This window comes from Xiphophorus couchianus, chromosome 11 (genome assembly GCF_001444195.1).
Source record: "Xiphophorus couchianus chromosome 11, X_couchianus-1.0, whole genome shotgun sequence".
Lineage (NCBI taxonomy): Eukaryota > Metazoa > Chordata > Actinopteri > Cyprinodontiformes > Poeciliidae > Xiphophorus > Xiphophorus couchianus.
This window is the reverse complement of record NC_040238.1, coordinates 12,702,723-12,718,763: the sequence shown is the minus strand read 5'-3', so window position 1 is coordinate 12,718,763 and position 16,041 is coordinate 12,702,723. Positions and strand designations below refer to the sequence as shown.

General features: G+C 40.5%; 1 protein-coding gene and 1 non-coding gene across 5 annotated transcripts in view; one reads left to right on the top strand and one right to left on the bottom strand.

Moving 5' to 3' along the window:
- cadm1a (cell adhesion molecule 1a) overlaps positions 1-16,041 on the top strand; it is a 396,597-nt gene that overhangs the window by 71,085 nt on the left and 309,471 nt on the right. The window lies entirely within an intron of this gene.
- trnad-guc (transfer RNA aspartic acid (anticodon GUC)) lies at positions 15,187-15,258 on the bottom strand. Its single transcript has one exon. It is a non-coding gene; the product is annotated as a tRNA-Asp (tRNA).

Below are 16,041 nucleotides of genomic sequence, written 5' to 3'. Positions count from 1 at the left end.
GTCCATCTGGGAGCGAGAGCTGGAGGCAGAGCTGTCTGACCTCCGACTGAGAGATTCCAGAGCTGGCATCCGACGTGAAGGGAGCTTAAGAACTTATTAGAGGGGTATTACATCTAAACACAGACACAACAGTTATTAAGACAACACTATCTGGGGAACAAAGCAGGAGATTAAAGACCCATCCCATTACATCTGGGTCACAAAGGGCCTCTTTTCACCCCAGTAATCTGGAAACTATCTCACACTGCTGCCTCACAGAGAGGTGGAAAATGTTTTCTTGGATAGTGTCCTTGCTGTGATCCTACTGATGGCTGAGGCCAGAGAGGTAATACAACAGTCAGTTTCCCCCCCATTATAAGTTCCCATAAGAGTGTAGTGGAGCAGACCCTTCAGTCCTGGTTCATACGCTGCAGAAACCAAGTAGTTCCGCCGCGCTTTATAGGTCATTACCAAAGTGCGGGACTAACAGATTTCCTTGGCAGTACAATCTTGTATTGCATAGCAGCCAACACATCACTGGCTGTTTTGATTTCTTGCCTCTGTGCCTCCGGACACAGCTGAAGGCCCGTCTTCCAGCGGGGGTAATAAGAGCTGAATGCATTAACCTTGTTTTCATTTACTCCCCGTGGAGACGCCATACAGCACGCGGCCACTGAGAAATTCCTCTTCCTCTCTGGCAACGTAGTTCATCACTGCTGGCACTTCCTGTTAAATTCAGGGACCTTTTCATGACCTGCCTCTCTGGTCCTGGGAGGCTCGTGGCTGAGGTGACTCCAGGATCTGCTTGTGGATTGGGAGCTCCTCAGCCCTCGATCCTTGCCTCGGGCTGCCATGTTGGGCCCTTTCAGGCCTCCCAGTTTTAGGGCTGCCAATGAAAATCCAGAAGGTTTTTAAATTGGAATGGCTTCACCTCAGATGTGCTGCTTTATTGTCGCCAGAGAGTTCATTTTCTCTGCTAAGGTAGGATTCCCAGCAATGAAAGACAGATTGCACTATTTAAATCTTTTTCAGCTCTTTTTCCCTAAATGGCTTGAAATTGAACAGATAGCAGCCAGCATGAAGGCATGTCAGAAAGTGAAACACAGATACAGCGCTTTGCAGATTGAAGTAGTTGATCCACATTGCATCAGCCAGAAGGTTCACTCTCGCCTTATGTTGGGGATTTACTTGCCACTCCTCATACTCATTATCTCAGTTGGCAATTCCTGCGCTATCGTTGAAAAATCCAACTGAACAATGAAAAAGACATTTTCTGATGTCTGTTTACCTACTGAGCTCAGAATGAGATGATTTATTAAACGCTGTTGCTTTCTGTGCACAAATAACCCATCTTTCTTGCTTTAAGAATTCCTTTCATTTCATAACCTTGATTTTAAGCATACCGTAATTTCCAGACTATATTAAGGTGCTTCCACTAATTAAAGAAAAATTTTACATATCTGTGTCACACACATAAGCTGCAGCTGTCTAACATGAGGTAGTTGCACAAAATTATTATTTTTTTTACTTTTAATGAAATGCTTAACAGTATCCTACACAAATATGTACTGTGAATGTTTTCTCCAAACAATGCTGCTATTAAATAAATCCAGTAGCCCACCAGGAAAGTTCACCAGCTGTGTTTCCATGACAAATGTGTACAAAATTGTTGATGTTCTGCAAACGTCAATAAAACAACATTTTGCAATTGAGTTCACCGCAGTATGCGATAATATAATAAAATCTGGCTTCAAAATGAAATTAAACATCACTAAAACTGCATCATATAACCAATACAAAATGTAATGGGATCCATGAACACATTTTGAAATACTTTCTGCTGCAATATTATTAGATTTTGGGCCAATTGCTACAAAATATGATGGTAGCTCTTTTTTTTAGAAATGATAATGTAACAATGTGGCACAATCTAATAAACAATCACAAACTGTTTCTGTTCATATTAATTATTACATTTCAAACAACGATCATGTCGTAGATCCTATTTAAATGAAAAACTTTGGTCAACAAATGCTGAACTTCAGGACATTTATTTTCTGGCTCGTAGCCAGAACTCTCGGTATTAACCTGCATGTTGTTCAAGACGAAACGATTCGAAATGTGTTCAATGATTTTGTCAATTGTCACATAAATGTGGTTTTAATAATTTTTTTTAATGACATTTTAAAGCCCGTTCATATTGCATTAGTAATACTTTTCCAAGAAATGAATGTGAATAAGTTTGTTCATGAGCCAACTCATTATAAATCGTGGTGGTTACAGATATACGAACCGTTCTATTCATATCTCAGCCTCAACACTAGCACTTATCTCAGTCATCAGGAGACGTTGGGGTCTTATTGAGGCGTTGGCGCGACGGGCTCCTTATACTCGTATTCCTCTACTTGTGCTGCGTTTTTGGAAACTTGTCGGATGTTTCACAGAAGAGCTTCCGGATTGGCTGGTTTGCAAAATGCCAGACAATAAGTGTGCCCAGCAGCATTGCTCCAAGGTGTTTCTCAAACTGAATGTTCTTATTTCGACATGCTTTATGAAAAATAATCCACAAATAGTCAAATTGTACACAAGTAATTTGTAGGTACATTCAGCACCTGCCCAGTCCCCATTGGTGAAGCTATTGGGACAATTCGGTCAACATTTGTCATTTCAAGAATAAGGAGCAGCTGTGCTTTAAAGTATCTCATTTAGTTTGGATCTTTTTGGGACTATGGGAGGGAACCAGAGGAAACCCATACATTTACAGACCTGCAGCTTTAAAAACAGAACAACTAAACAGGATCACAGTGGGATTTATGCAAGCTCAAAACAATTACACCCCCCCCCCAAAAAAAAACACAACAGTGATTTACCTTATTGGTTTAGTTTTTCTTTTGTTCCCCAGTCTTATGAAGCCTATATTCTCTTGGTTGTGAGTTTGTATTTAGTGAAGTTCTTGCTTCCAGTTGTATTGCAGAGAATTGCACCTGAGAGCCTCAGCAGCATGCACAGCAGGAACCAGTAATATGGAAATAGAGCAGCACCTTCATGCTCAGAAATGCCCCGTTAAATAAATCAGAGGCAGAACTCATCCAGTGTTTGGACTTTAAAGTTCTTACATAAGATATTTCTGAGGCAATAAATCCCCCTGATTACTGAAACAATTGATGTTTCTCTCTTTAGAAGGTGTTCTGCAGGGAGTCTTGGCTGTTTTTAAACACTGCCTGTATATTAAATTGAGTTTAGTGTCAATGTTGTAAGTGGCTGACCTAATTAGCTATGACTGAAGTACTTAGCATTTCATGTTTGTCTTTCTTCTTAATAGTTTAAAAGCTTTGTCTCTTCTTTAAGTTTGCTTGCTCTGCATCGGAGGTATTAGACTTATTACAGCTGCTCTGTGTTAGACTAATGGAGTGCATCAGTGAACCAAAATGCGAAATGAGGAAGGTGAAACATTATTTTCATACCCTGAAACAACCTTTAATAAAGCAATTGTGTTACAGAGAGAACTGGATGGAAAACTGGTCAATACTCAGTTGGTAAGGAAGCATTTTATACAGCCCAGGATTTTTTAAAATTATTTTTTTCTCCTGAACTATCCTGTTGTAAATGGTTATCCTTTCAATGATCACACTTTGCACCGATCGAATGGTTGAATAACCAAAATAACAGATTAAAAATAAATATTTTTGTTGTTGGGGTCATATGTCTATTTAGTCAATGATTTAGCTACAAAAGGTTTTGAATTGAAGCTGTTTATCTTGTCAGTACATTGTTCTCAATTAAAAGGAGTTTAATTTCAATTAATTAATTAGACTCTGCAATTAACATGACACACTTTTAATAGAGTCCCACCACTAATTGTTACATGTTTATCCAGACCTGAAAAAAAATAGTTGAGCGTCCAGACTTTTCCTCATTGCTTAGCATTCTCATCTTAAAGTGTTGGATTACTTTATGAAGATGGAAATGATTTAATTCTGTAGCAGAACATTAATAAGCTCAGAAAGTGTCTTCCAACATGCTTAAGGATAAAAATCCCCCAACGTCATCTTTATAATATTAAATAAATGTTTAAACATAAATGAGTGTGAACCATGACTGATACTGAAAGGCTAACGCTGTGTTTTGGATTATCTCAAGCAGCGCTGTAATCCTTGCTGCTTCTATACGTTTATGCTGAACAGACATTTATACGAAGCTAAAAATCTGTGTACAGTAATAAAAATTATATAGATCCTTGTTTAATCCTCTGAAACATAAAAACAACCGATGCAGTCCTGGAGAAGACAAACGGCTGTGCACTGGCGGCTTACGTCTGAAGCTCTTCTCCTCATAAAACCGAAGCAGTAAAATCTTACTTCGCTTAGAGAAAACGCTGCTATCCACACGTCGTTCTAACATCGTGTTGTGCCTTTTTAGCGAGTCTGAATACGATTTAACAGCTTTGCAATCTGGAGACTGGATGACGGGCTCTACATGAGCAGTCCAGACTTCAGTATTCCTTCCTCCGTCCATGCAGACTAACCCTGCGTGACCCTTGCAGAGGACCACAGCGGGAGTCAGCAGACGGGCTTCCACATAGGGAGCTCCAAGAGGTTACAGGGGCATGACTAAAAAAACTGGCAAGGATACCATCCCATCTGTTGAGAAATAAGCCAAATCCAATGATTGGCCGTCCAACTGACAGGGACAACATGGGCATGGTAGGTGAAGACGGACCGAGAGCTCGCTGCCAACAGCTGCAGCAGTTCAGGGAGGCCTGTTCAGGCTTTCCATCCGTCCTTCTTCTGCTCTACATGGTTTATTTAAGCCTCACCCTCAGCACAGCAGATTGTATTTATTACATATTTGCATATATATGAGGGTTTCTTTTTTGACAGCTTTTCAAGTGGCACACACTCTTTAGAGATTACACGAGACAGAAGACAAAGTGAGAGATGTTGGTCCGTCTGAAGATTGCAGACTGATGGGGAATGTTGTGCCCATGCGAGAATTATGGTTTAAAATTTACAAAATAAGACTTGGTGTTTGCACTTGTTTCAACATATTAATTCAAGATTATGGTTATCTTGGGCTCTTTTTCTGAAATGTTCATTAAATTTGTCATACACTATTAAGAAATGTTGATCAATGTGGCATTTCTCAATTTAAAAAAAATTCAGCTTTGCTCAAGTCCATTGCATTCCTTTTCATTTTTTGCTTGTCTAATACAAAAAAGAAAAATATTCACATTTTGTGATTTTACATAAGATAGAAAATTTCCCAATTCTCAAACTTTAAAGAACTTCTCTGCCAAATAATTTAGCTTGACTTCATGTTGAGATTGAGAGAAACAAGGTTATAAAGTTCTGCCCAGAATCATTAGAAAACTAAAGCTCTTAAGTTTAGCGCCTCAAAGGAGAAACAAAGAGCTAGCATCGTTAGCGACCAACAGCTAGCCAGTCACAGGTAGCACCGTTAGCGACCGTCTGGTCACTTGAATTTTGTTAGCAGCCAACAGCTATCCAGTCATCGCTAATATTATTTGCAAACAATGACTAGCTGGTCACAGGTACTATTGCAAGCAACTACGGGCTACCCAGTGGCAGCTAACATGATCGCTACTCGGTCACAGAAAACTAACTAGTTTCAACTAGCATCATTAATAATCAGCAGCTAGCCAGAGAGACCTAGCATTTCTATTGACCACTATTAAGTTATGTTTAGAAATCCGTTGTCGTCTGTTTTTTTTTTTGAGTACCCAAATACTGCCATAAATACAAGTGCTGAGCTTAAAGCTCTTTATAGTTATGATTCATAATCAATAAAGATACAACTAGAAATCAGTTGTTTAGCAGAAGTGGACAGGATTATGATTAGTAGGGTTAAAATTGTTGCAATTTTCTTCACTTTTGGTTCCATGACTGCATTAGGAAATATTAATACATTTGAAAATGTGAATAAATAGAGTTAGTGTGTGCCGCTTGGTAACAAAAATCTCACCTAATAAACTTGGCACATTGAAGAAGTCTATGTTAAAATTGGTAATTTTTTATTTATTTATTTTTTTAAATAGCACTATTTGTGTTTATGGGGCTCTGATTGATGTGCCATGCAGTAACAGCTATGCAGCCGCCTGAAAAGTCTGCAAAGGAGTTGTAAATATTTTAACAGTCACTTTTATCATTATTGCGATAAATACCACAAATTTGAGATGAAATTTAGTCTATTGCTCATCACTTCACAAGGTTGTTAACGAGCCATTTATTTCCTCTCAAGTAAATTGTTCTGCTTCACTCAATAATCTAAGGGAAAGATCTCCAGTAATTCAATAACCTGCAGTTATATCTGCACACATCCAAGTATCCAAATGATCCTGAACTATATTATTTTCCTCCAAATCTTACCTCTCTGGGAGTAAACATGTCCTGGAAAAGCCCTGTTTCAGTCAGCTCAGTGCAGAGATTGATGGATTTCCTTCAGAAAGGTCGTTCAACATGAAATGTGGCAAAATATTTTTTTCTCCTTCAGCTGTCTGTAGATTTACAGCGCGCACAAACAAAACGGGAAGGTTGTTAACAGAGGCAGATGTCAAAGCGTCAGAAATCAAACGCAGGTTAGTCGACCAAAGAGAAAAGATGCTGTTAAATGGATGAAACTCAGGCTCTCGTATCTCCAGTAAACTAAACGTTGGGATCTTAACGTTGAAGGTCCAGTAAAAATACACAGATTTTACAGCCTGATACAAGCTTTCACAGTCATTAATTATAAGCTTGCATGTCAGGTAAATAACCAGAACCGATGGCATCAGTTGATTTGGTTTGATGTCGGTGAAGTCATTTGTCCGGATTCTAATGCGTCCAGTGCATGCTCCGTAGAGAAATGCAACATTAAAACCTTCCTATAACAACTCAATGATGCATCCCACAATCGGGAAGGATCTCAATCCAGTCGACTGAATTTTATGGTGAAAGAAAATGGTCCATGACAATCGTCTCGAGCCATTTTTTTTTCATCTGCTAGACTCTAAAAAGCATCTAGCAATAGCTTTTCCATTTTCCAGCTCAGCTTTACTGCTGATCCAGGTTAGAATTTGGCAGATTTTGATATTTTAGCTAAATTCAAAACAAGAAATGAGGACATTGTGAAAAGGATCATGTATTTCTGCAGCTTCTAACACCCTGATGGTGGCAGATTGATCATTGTCCACCTGTTGGGATTTCTGTAGCGAGAATGGGGCAAGAAAATGCCTGAATTTCCTGAAAGGGAAGATGAGAAGGTAGATTGGTGTGGCCTCCCACAACAATGCTGCTCTGGTTTTCACTGTGATGCTGTGGTGACGAGGGACGCCAGCCCAGGAACCATCCCTGCCAATTTACCCATCAGCCTGTGCTCCTGCCCTTGTGCGCGTCCCAGAGCTTTTTGGGAGGGCTGAAAGAACAAGGCATAGATGTATAAATATAAACTGGTCTGCTTCTCAGGATTAGCTGGTTTTCAGTCGGACAGGAGGAGGATCTGGAGCTGGGTAGAAACCTGTGTATTTAAAGCATCTGACAGTGAGATTTTCTCACCTTTTTCTTATTGTAGCTGAATTTTCTATTGTATTCTTATTTTAGTGTACACTGTAGTGAATTTCTAATATTTGTTGGGGTTTTTTTCCACAGTGAATTGATTGCAAAGCATACGACTAATAAAAAAAATAAAACACATGGTGACAGCCGTTTACATACATTTGAGTTGCTGTCATGACTCATTTATTCACTTTACCGTGATAAAAGAAATTCTGACTTTCCAACCACGTGTTCAGCTTTGGTACAAGCGTTTACCAGTGTGAGGCAGAGGAACAAGCCCCTGTTGACTTTTACCCCAAACCGCTGTTTTTAAAGACGCGTCTGTCAGAAGCTAAAAACTGAAAATATTCACACGCCCTTCAACGACTCTTGGCAAACCGCAGCCTTCCCTCGGATCAGGTCTCCGCTGTCCCAAATCCAAGTCATGAAGCTGGCAGCATGATAGATGGTCACACAACCGATTAACCATGTTTTACGCTTGCTTGAATTAGATGGATTGTATTTCTGTCAAAGCGAGCTGAGACATGGGGCTTAGGTTGTGGGGTTTTCTTCACCGTTACCTCTGTCATCACTTTCTCTGCTCCAGTTCAGGACAAACTCAAACTAACTGCTGCGACTCGCGTCCAGTACACTTTGAAATCTTTACATCTTAGAAGAGCTCAAGTTTCACATCAAAGCGACAGATCGGTGCATCTTTTTTCGACATTTTTAATAATCGGTTTCAACTGAAACTGCACGTCCCTACCAAATGGATTATGTTGTTTTTCTGCCCTCCCTCTTATAGAACGACGCTATTCTCTTGTAACTCCATCATTAAAGGACATGCCAAGAGTTGTCCAACCTTCTCCCGTTGAGTTTGCTAAAGATCTTTCACAGTCATGACGTTTGTTGAAGACCCAAGATAAAAGTGATGAAAACTAGGTTTCTAGCTTCCCTTTGAATTGAGAAAGTTGTACTGTTTTATGTTGTTCTAAGTGAGAAGGAGAAAGTTAGGAGAAATCAGAGATCCAACAAACTGGCAATGGAAGTGCTGTGGGATGAGTCCAGGCTGTTTATGGTTGACCGTCATGGTGAATGAATACTTTTGCCGAAAACGAAATAAAAAATTCTGGCAGCATTCATGTAGATTTCGTTTCTGCTCCTATTCTGACCAGCGTTGTGACGCTGTGAACGGCCTACTTTATATTAGTGAGCATTAATCATAACCTGTTCATGTTTTTCTAACCACAGTTGACAAAACATTATTCCCAGGACACCACCAGCCATGCCTCTCAAGTCTTGGGTAAATCTTTCACATCCCTAACTTTAAATATTTGTCACTACGACGATTACCTCTGATTTAATACTTTAAATATTCAGGTTTAAAGGCTATGATTCTGTTTGGCCTTTAAAGTCAGTTTTCCACACCTCTTGGCCTAACACAGCAATTTCTTCCCCCCGACTAAATTAAGTGGAACTACAAAATATTTATTTGAAGTTCAAGTCTTGCTTGCTCCCTGTGTTTTCGGTGAACCGGTCACTCGGCTCGCTTATTTCCCATCTTGGCTTGATCTGCTGCGGCCTCTGTGTTTCCGCGAGCCCTGTAATCGTGGTTCTGAATGTCAGAACCTCCGGCGGCGTGGGCAGCCCTGTCAGCGCGGCGGTGCAGAACAATTACCCGCGCACGTTATTTAGTTGTCATTTTTATGCAAAACGGCTTCCCAGCTGACGGCGTTTAACCAGCGGCGTGACTGTCGGCGCTACACCTGAGCCCCATCAGTGTTTTTGGGTGGGTGTGCAGCAGATAAGCCTGTCAGCGTTGCCTCGCAAAAATAAAACGGTTTTACTTTAAGCGCGATGTGTGTGTGTGATGTGCCGGCGGAGCGTAAATGCTCTGGTTCCTACAGCGGCGTGTTTTCCACAGCGGCGTGTAAGAGCGATGACATAATCACAGCTCGGTGCAGAGCTGGAGCCATGTGGATGAAAGGCTGCATATCGCTTTTGTTTGCTGTTGCTTTTCATCAGAGTTAAAGGTTAATGGCTTTCAGTTTAGATTGCTTTTTTGGTGCAATGCTTTATATCCCAGCATAACACGGTAGCTTTATATAATTTGTTGCAACATAGACATTAAACAACAACGGTTTTTATACCTTTTCTCCTGTTTAATGTCTGTTTTTCTTCTTTTTTTTTTTTTACCTTGATCACCACCACTGGCTCTTAAGTTGTTTGGCCAACTATCAACCACTTGTTTATCTAAAGAAGCTGAACTACTGTAGGGAAGTCTTAAGTTCTCCTCAGAGACTCGGTTTACTGTTAATAAGCTGCAGTTCCTCCTCTCTCGTTCTCCGTCACAGACTGAGGGAAATTTCATTCAAAATGCTTTGATTAGATACTTTCACACAGCAGCCGAATGCCACATAAATATGGTTTTCTTTTTGGCCCATGTGCAACCCGTGTCTCACTTTTTCTCCACCAATTCTGATCTTTTCACTCCCAAAAATCAGATTTGTGTCGCTTCCATTCGTGGAACTAAATCATAACCAATAGTTTTCAAAGCGTCTGCAGCCTGAACAGTCATATCACATTTTATCTGACTTTTACTTCGAGATGAGACCTGTGTCCTAATTCTGCACCAGATGAAGCCAGATGGTAAATCTGGGTGTAAACGATGTAAACAGTCTGAGTCAGTGAAGGCATCACACCCCAACCCCACCACTCCTGCTCTGATTGAGTCCAAATCTCTCTCCAGGAGGCCATGGCTGTTATTCTGGTTTTTATCCCTTTTCTTAATATCTTGTGACAATCCGGTCGGCTCCGGTTACTGACTGAACTTTAAAGTTGATCCATAGACAGCGGCGGCCATTATTATTTTTGTAAAATGAGCTGCCATGCGACGTCTAAGCTGTTATTCTGTGACTCGCTCTTGCAAGTCTGATTGCGGTCGTGTTTAATTAGCAATATGAACCACCACGCGAAAAAAGTCAATTTACGGCAAAAAATTACAATTTAGCACCGATCCCTGCCATGTGAACTGAGCCTTAAACATTCAATGGATCCCTGCCTAGACTGAGGAATTAAACTGAAAATTATTTGTGGAAAAAAATTTATATTTCTTGAAGCATACCAGGAATATTCCAAAGAAAATTAAGTTTTGGAACCTGAAACACTTCGATGCAATGCTAGATGACACACTATTGGCTGGAGTCATCAATGCTATTCATTTCCCTTTTTCCTGATTGGCTTTTCCTCCAAAACTGGAGACAAATCCATGGATGTTAGCTTCTGCTGTAGAGCTGTTTTAATGTATATGAAGACTTGTTTGGTGTTTAACATATTGTTAGACAGAGGGTCAGACATTCACTGGTTTTTGTGGTCCCTATCCTTTGTAAGTACCAGGGAACCACTGTTTGATGTTTCCTCATAACTGTGTTTATAGTCTGTTATTTAGGCTGATCACAATGCCTGAGTGTTTGTTTAGGCTAAAGGTGAGACACAAAAACCTCTTACCTGTTCATTAAATGCATCAAACTGTAAAAATCCCAGTGTTGTTTCTCTGTAAACGCATCATGTAATAGCAAATATAGTCTAAAGTGTTGGAAGATTTCATCTTAACGGTCATTTAATTTCTGATCTGTGATACTAGCAGACGTTCTTACCACAGAAAACATCAAGTCTTGTATGTATTCCATCTTTTCCATTCAGATTTTCTTCTCCAAACTCATAATGCTAGATCAAGCCTCAATGTTTATGAGAAGTAGGAGAATGAAGAAGTCCAGTAACTGAGGATGACTGAATGATCTGGAGCTCAGCCTGCAATGCCACCAGCAGATTCAACAACACACAAATTCATCAGACTTGAAATGAAAGCTGCAGCCTAATCCTGCGACTGGCAGCTGTACATTTCATAACCTGCTTTCCCCCCTCAGTCATGTGCAATATTTGTTTCTGCACAGATAACAGTGCAGTTTTTTTTATGGCATTTAATCAAGCCGCTCTTTATTCTACTGGATGCATTGCATTGGGATTAATTCTTCACGTTGTTCTTCTTGGTCATGCTGGATGTTTGTTTTCCTGCTTGGACTGACATTTGCTGAAATCTGGTTATTTTACAGCAGCTTTGATCTCCTGTAAGTAAAAGTAGGTGGTTATTATTTTGTAAGCATGGAATTGGAATCTCTCATAAATCAACAATTGAATTCTGGCTTTATTTCAGTTTTGTTTTTCTGAGTCTAGACAAAGAGGCAGATTGATGCTTAAATTTGTTTTCACTAAGAGAAAAAACACATTCGTGTAAATTAATGTTAGAGCGAATAGCTTCTCAAAGGCCGGAGCTGTTTTGGGTTACGCAGACTCTGTGTTATAAAAAAATACCATCTGCTGAAAGGTGTGGTCGTTTTGGCGCAGGAGAAGAAAGTGAGGAAAAGTAACTTGCTACTAACGTGAATTTTTCTGGAATTGCAAGTGATTTCTCTAATCGGACAGATTGAAGTTTAAAATCGTTCTGTCTTTATTTTAAAATAAGGAATACAAAATGTATGATGGGGTGTTCCAACAGATGTTAAACATGCAGAGAATATTATTATACACAATTCTGCAATGAAGATGCAGAATGAGTTCACAGCTACCAAACTCTTTTATGCAAACATTTAACAAGGTATACATTTCTGATACAATACCAAGTTGGCTCATGTGCATAGAACAGTTATTTTCAACTCTGTAAGCCCAGACCGTTATAAACTGTGCCATAATTTAACCAACTTTTTAAAATCCCTAAGTGAGTAGGTTAATGGGAAATATCATTACAATCTCTTATTAGAGTAAAAACATAATTCCTCCAGTCACACTGGAATTTTTTTTTTGTACAGTTTTCAGTGGTGGTGTCAAAATATTTTAACATGCAGGCCCAAATCGTTAAAAGAGGGCGTAGCCATAGAAACATGAAGTTTAACGAGTGCTTGCTGGTAAAATGGGATGAGTTTCTTGTTCTTTCACCATGAAATAAGGTTTAAAGTAACAAATGCAATCAGTGAAAGAATAAGAACTGTCAACTTTTAGTGGATTTGTTTGTTTTCTGATAAAACTAAAAATGTAAAAAAAAAAATCTACTGTCAGAATTATAATATTTTTAAATTGCGGTTGTGAGCCGCCAAAACAAAAAAATAACTGTCTGTAGCACTCATGGCCTCTGCCTCAGCATATTGCTGCTGTCTGCTTTGTGAATCCAGTGCCAGTGGAAGACGATGCGGTGCTCTGTCAGCTGATTTATTTTCTAACGGATCATATTCTTGAATGGCAGAAGGCCAAAACAGTTGTTTTAATGTTGAAAATCATTTTGACAAACGCTGCAAATGTTTGACACCAAGTATAATGTCATTTGCACTATCTGCCATGTTTGCCTGTTTTTCCTGTCTAAGCTAAATGATCTTTTCTTTTTTAAACGTCATTTTGGTCTTCATAATCCATTTTAGTTATTGTTAGTTCAGTTTTGTTTATTTTTTAAAATGTTTTAAATATCAGTTTTTATTAAATTGTTAAATCTTTGAGTGGGCATACCTGCATTAATAAGCCATTATTATATTAGTTGAAAAGGTCTCAAAATAACAATATTATCTTTTATCGCAGTCATCTCTGTGTCAGGTCAGATGAATGCGACAATTTATCCTCCAGCATGATTTATCGTGACAGGCCTTTTAGTTTCTTTAGACGGTTCTGCTGTTAAGGCTCAATCCTTCGGTTAATGCAGTGTCGTTGCATATTATTTTCTCTTCATGTGTCCTCCAGCTTTGTTGTGCCTGTATCATCTTGCATGTTTTGAACTGAAGTTGTTTTTCTCTGTTTTTCTCTCTCTCCCTCTCTAGGTAAGTGAGACTTCCCGTGCTCCATCCTGAAACACACACCTCTCACCCCGCCCATCAGGGAATGCCCCCTGGAGATGCAGGGTGCCGCGGTGATTCATCAGCAGCCGAGCTGGTTAAAAATATTCCTCCTACTCCTTCTCCTCCCTGCGCTCTGTTTGCCTCTGATTGTCAGAAGCTGCTGCTGCTCGCCCCTCAACCAGGCCTGCAGTCTGTATCACCGCAGCGTCTCCTAACCTCTCCTCCAAGGTTGTAATGAGCTCTGTTATTGGTTTAACATGCAGCAACGAGGGCTAAATGTTAAGGTGACAGTGTGCTGATCACTGGGTTGTTGGTTTGTCCTTGCCTTGCATTGATGCACAAAACCCAATTAATCATTGTTCTTTATCAGCGCCTTTATTCATTTGGGTCGCTGACAGGTTTTTGTCTTCGACCTTGCTGCCTTCCACGTTGTTTTTTTTTTTTTGTCTCTTTTAAGGCTACCTTTTCAGGTCAGGCACTCATTAAGAGGCGAGGACATTGTTCTGTTTGAGTTCTCCCAACTTTCACAGAACTCCGACCTTGGCAGCGGACAATAAATAATAATCATCCCATTGTCTCTGATGCAGTTCTCGCTCCGTGTGATTGGCCCACCCCGCCCTCCGCCTCGTCTTCCTTCCAGCCGATGCCGGCCTGAAGTGCGTTTTTATCACCTCCTTCCAGGCGGACCAGATTAATCCAGTGAAATGTGTTTTAGCTAAGTCACTTCTCTGACTGTGGAGGGAACGAGGAGAAGCGGGTCGGTTCTGTGTTTCTGGAATGACAATTAGCCCGGCTTCTTTTCAGAAACGTTGTTTACGCCGCGCAGATCAATCGCTTCGTGGAGCATTGTTTGGGCTTTAACTATTGAGGTCCTTTATTTGGGCTTTGGGGATGACGAATTCTCCAGCAACGCTCCGGCGGACCCGGCATCCAACTGATGCAACGCGGCTGCAATTGTCTCTGCTTCAGAACAGAGCTTTCTCAGATCAGTGGAGCTGCCTTCTTCTCGACTCCAGAATGGGGCTTCGCTGGGGGACGGTGTGGTGGCTGAGGCTGGCCGAGGGTAAACGCCGCTACCGGGGACTCACTGTGTGACTCAGACCAAAACCTCAGCACCGGCAGTTGCCCCTTCCTTCCTTTCTGTCCCAATGGCGGTAACCCTCATCGCCTGGTCATCCTGGGAATCGCGGTCCGACCTAACAGCAGCACATTGTGGATAAAACCCAGATTTTTCTCAGAAGTCAGTGATTCATCTTGAGGTGAATGATTCTTTGTCCTCCTCTTGGCTCCGGCTCCCCATTTGTCCTGTGTGCGGCGGCTGAATGGCTCGCTGTGTTCACTGTGACAGGGTGACAGCACGGCCCCTGAGGGCCCAGATAGACCTCCCAGATGATGGAGTGGGTGAGACGTCTGCCGTGGAAGTACAGCCGGTAGCCCTGGGTCCACAGCTCCCTGTTGAAGCTGAAAAATGTGATTTCAGCCTAAGTGAGCTGTGTTGACTGAAGATTCTCCAGCTGCAGACCTCAGGTTGTTGGTGTAGGTCGTCGGCGCGGGATTGATGGCTACACAGTGTTCACCATCAGCTCATAGTGACCTATATGTTATATAAAGAAACATGTTACCTTAATGGCATGAGAATGTGTACTGCAGCTGTTACCAACCAGTCAGAGGAAAAATCAATGCTGACTGCTTATCTCCAAATACAAATAATAATATATTTATAATAATATTCCTTTATTTAATCAGGTAAACCCCGTTGAGATCTAGATCTCATTTTCAAGAGGGACCTGAAACAAACTTCACTCCCCGCCGGGGAATCGAACCCCGGTCTCCCGCGTGACAGGCGGGGATACTCACCACTGTACTAACGAGGAAAATAAGAACTAGATTGTGTTTTAATTATTTGGATCATATAAAATGCATTTATTAAGGGCAAAAAACTGTCCAAACCAACCTTTAACTGCCAAAGGTTGTGATAACTGCTTAAGATCATGCTGCTGTATTTCAGTCAGATGTAAGCTCATACTTTGACTAAGCCACTATTATATCATTTAGTTTTAATGTTTGTTAGTTGTTTTTTTTGTGAGCGGTCCAGAGGTGATGAGCTTCGGATCTCTGTCCTAAACCAAAGCGATTTTAAATTTAATGTCGCAAACTGCTGGATCTATGAATTCTGGTCCAACCATGAGCTACATCAAGTCTCCCAGGTGTCAGTAAAATGTAATTTTTCTGAAATGTTAGTTTAGGCCAGATGTAACAGGATGCATGTCTTTCTATAGGGTTCCAACATTGGTGCTTGGGTTTTTGTGACGTCCTAGATTGGTCATCAAGGAGATGTTGGAGGAGTTTCTGTCGGTTTAGGAAGTCTAGAGAGTAGGAGCAAGCATTTATATTATTTATTGTTGTCCTGAATAAAATTTCATCATTAGTATCTCAGTATCATATTAAATTAAACATTTTAATTTAGCTGGTGTCCTGAAGAAACCTGTTTAAAAATGGGTCTGTCATTTTTGTTTGTGGGGTTTTAGCTGCAGTGACGACGCTCTAAACCACAGCTGCCTAAAAGAGACTGAGAGTAAGTTATAGTTTTTATTGTCACCTTTATTATCACAATAAATACTACAAATTATTCAGATCTACATATCGTCCACTACTAC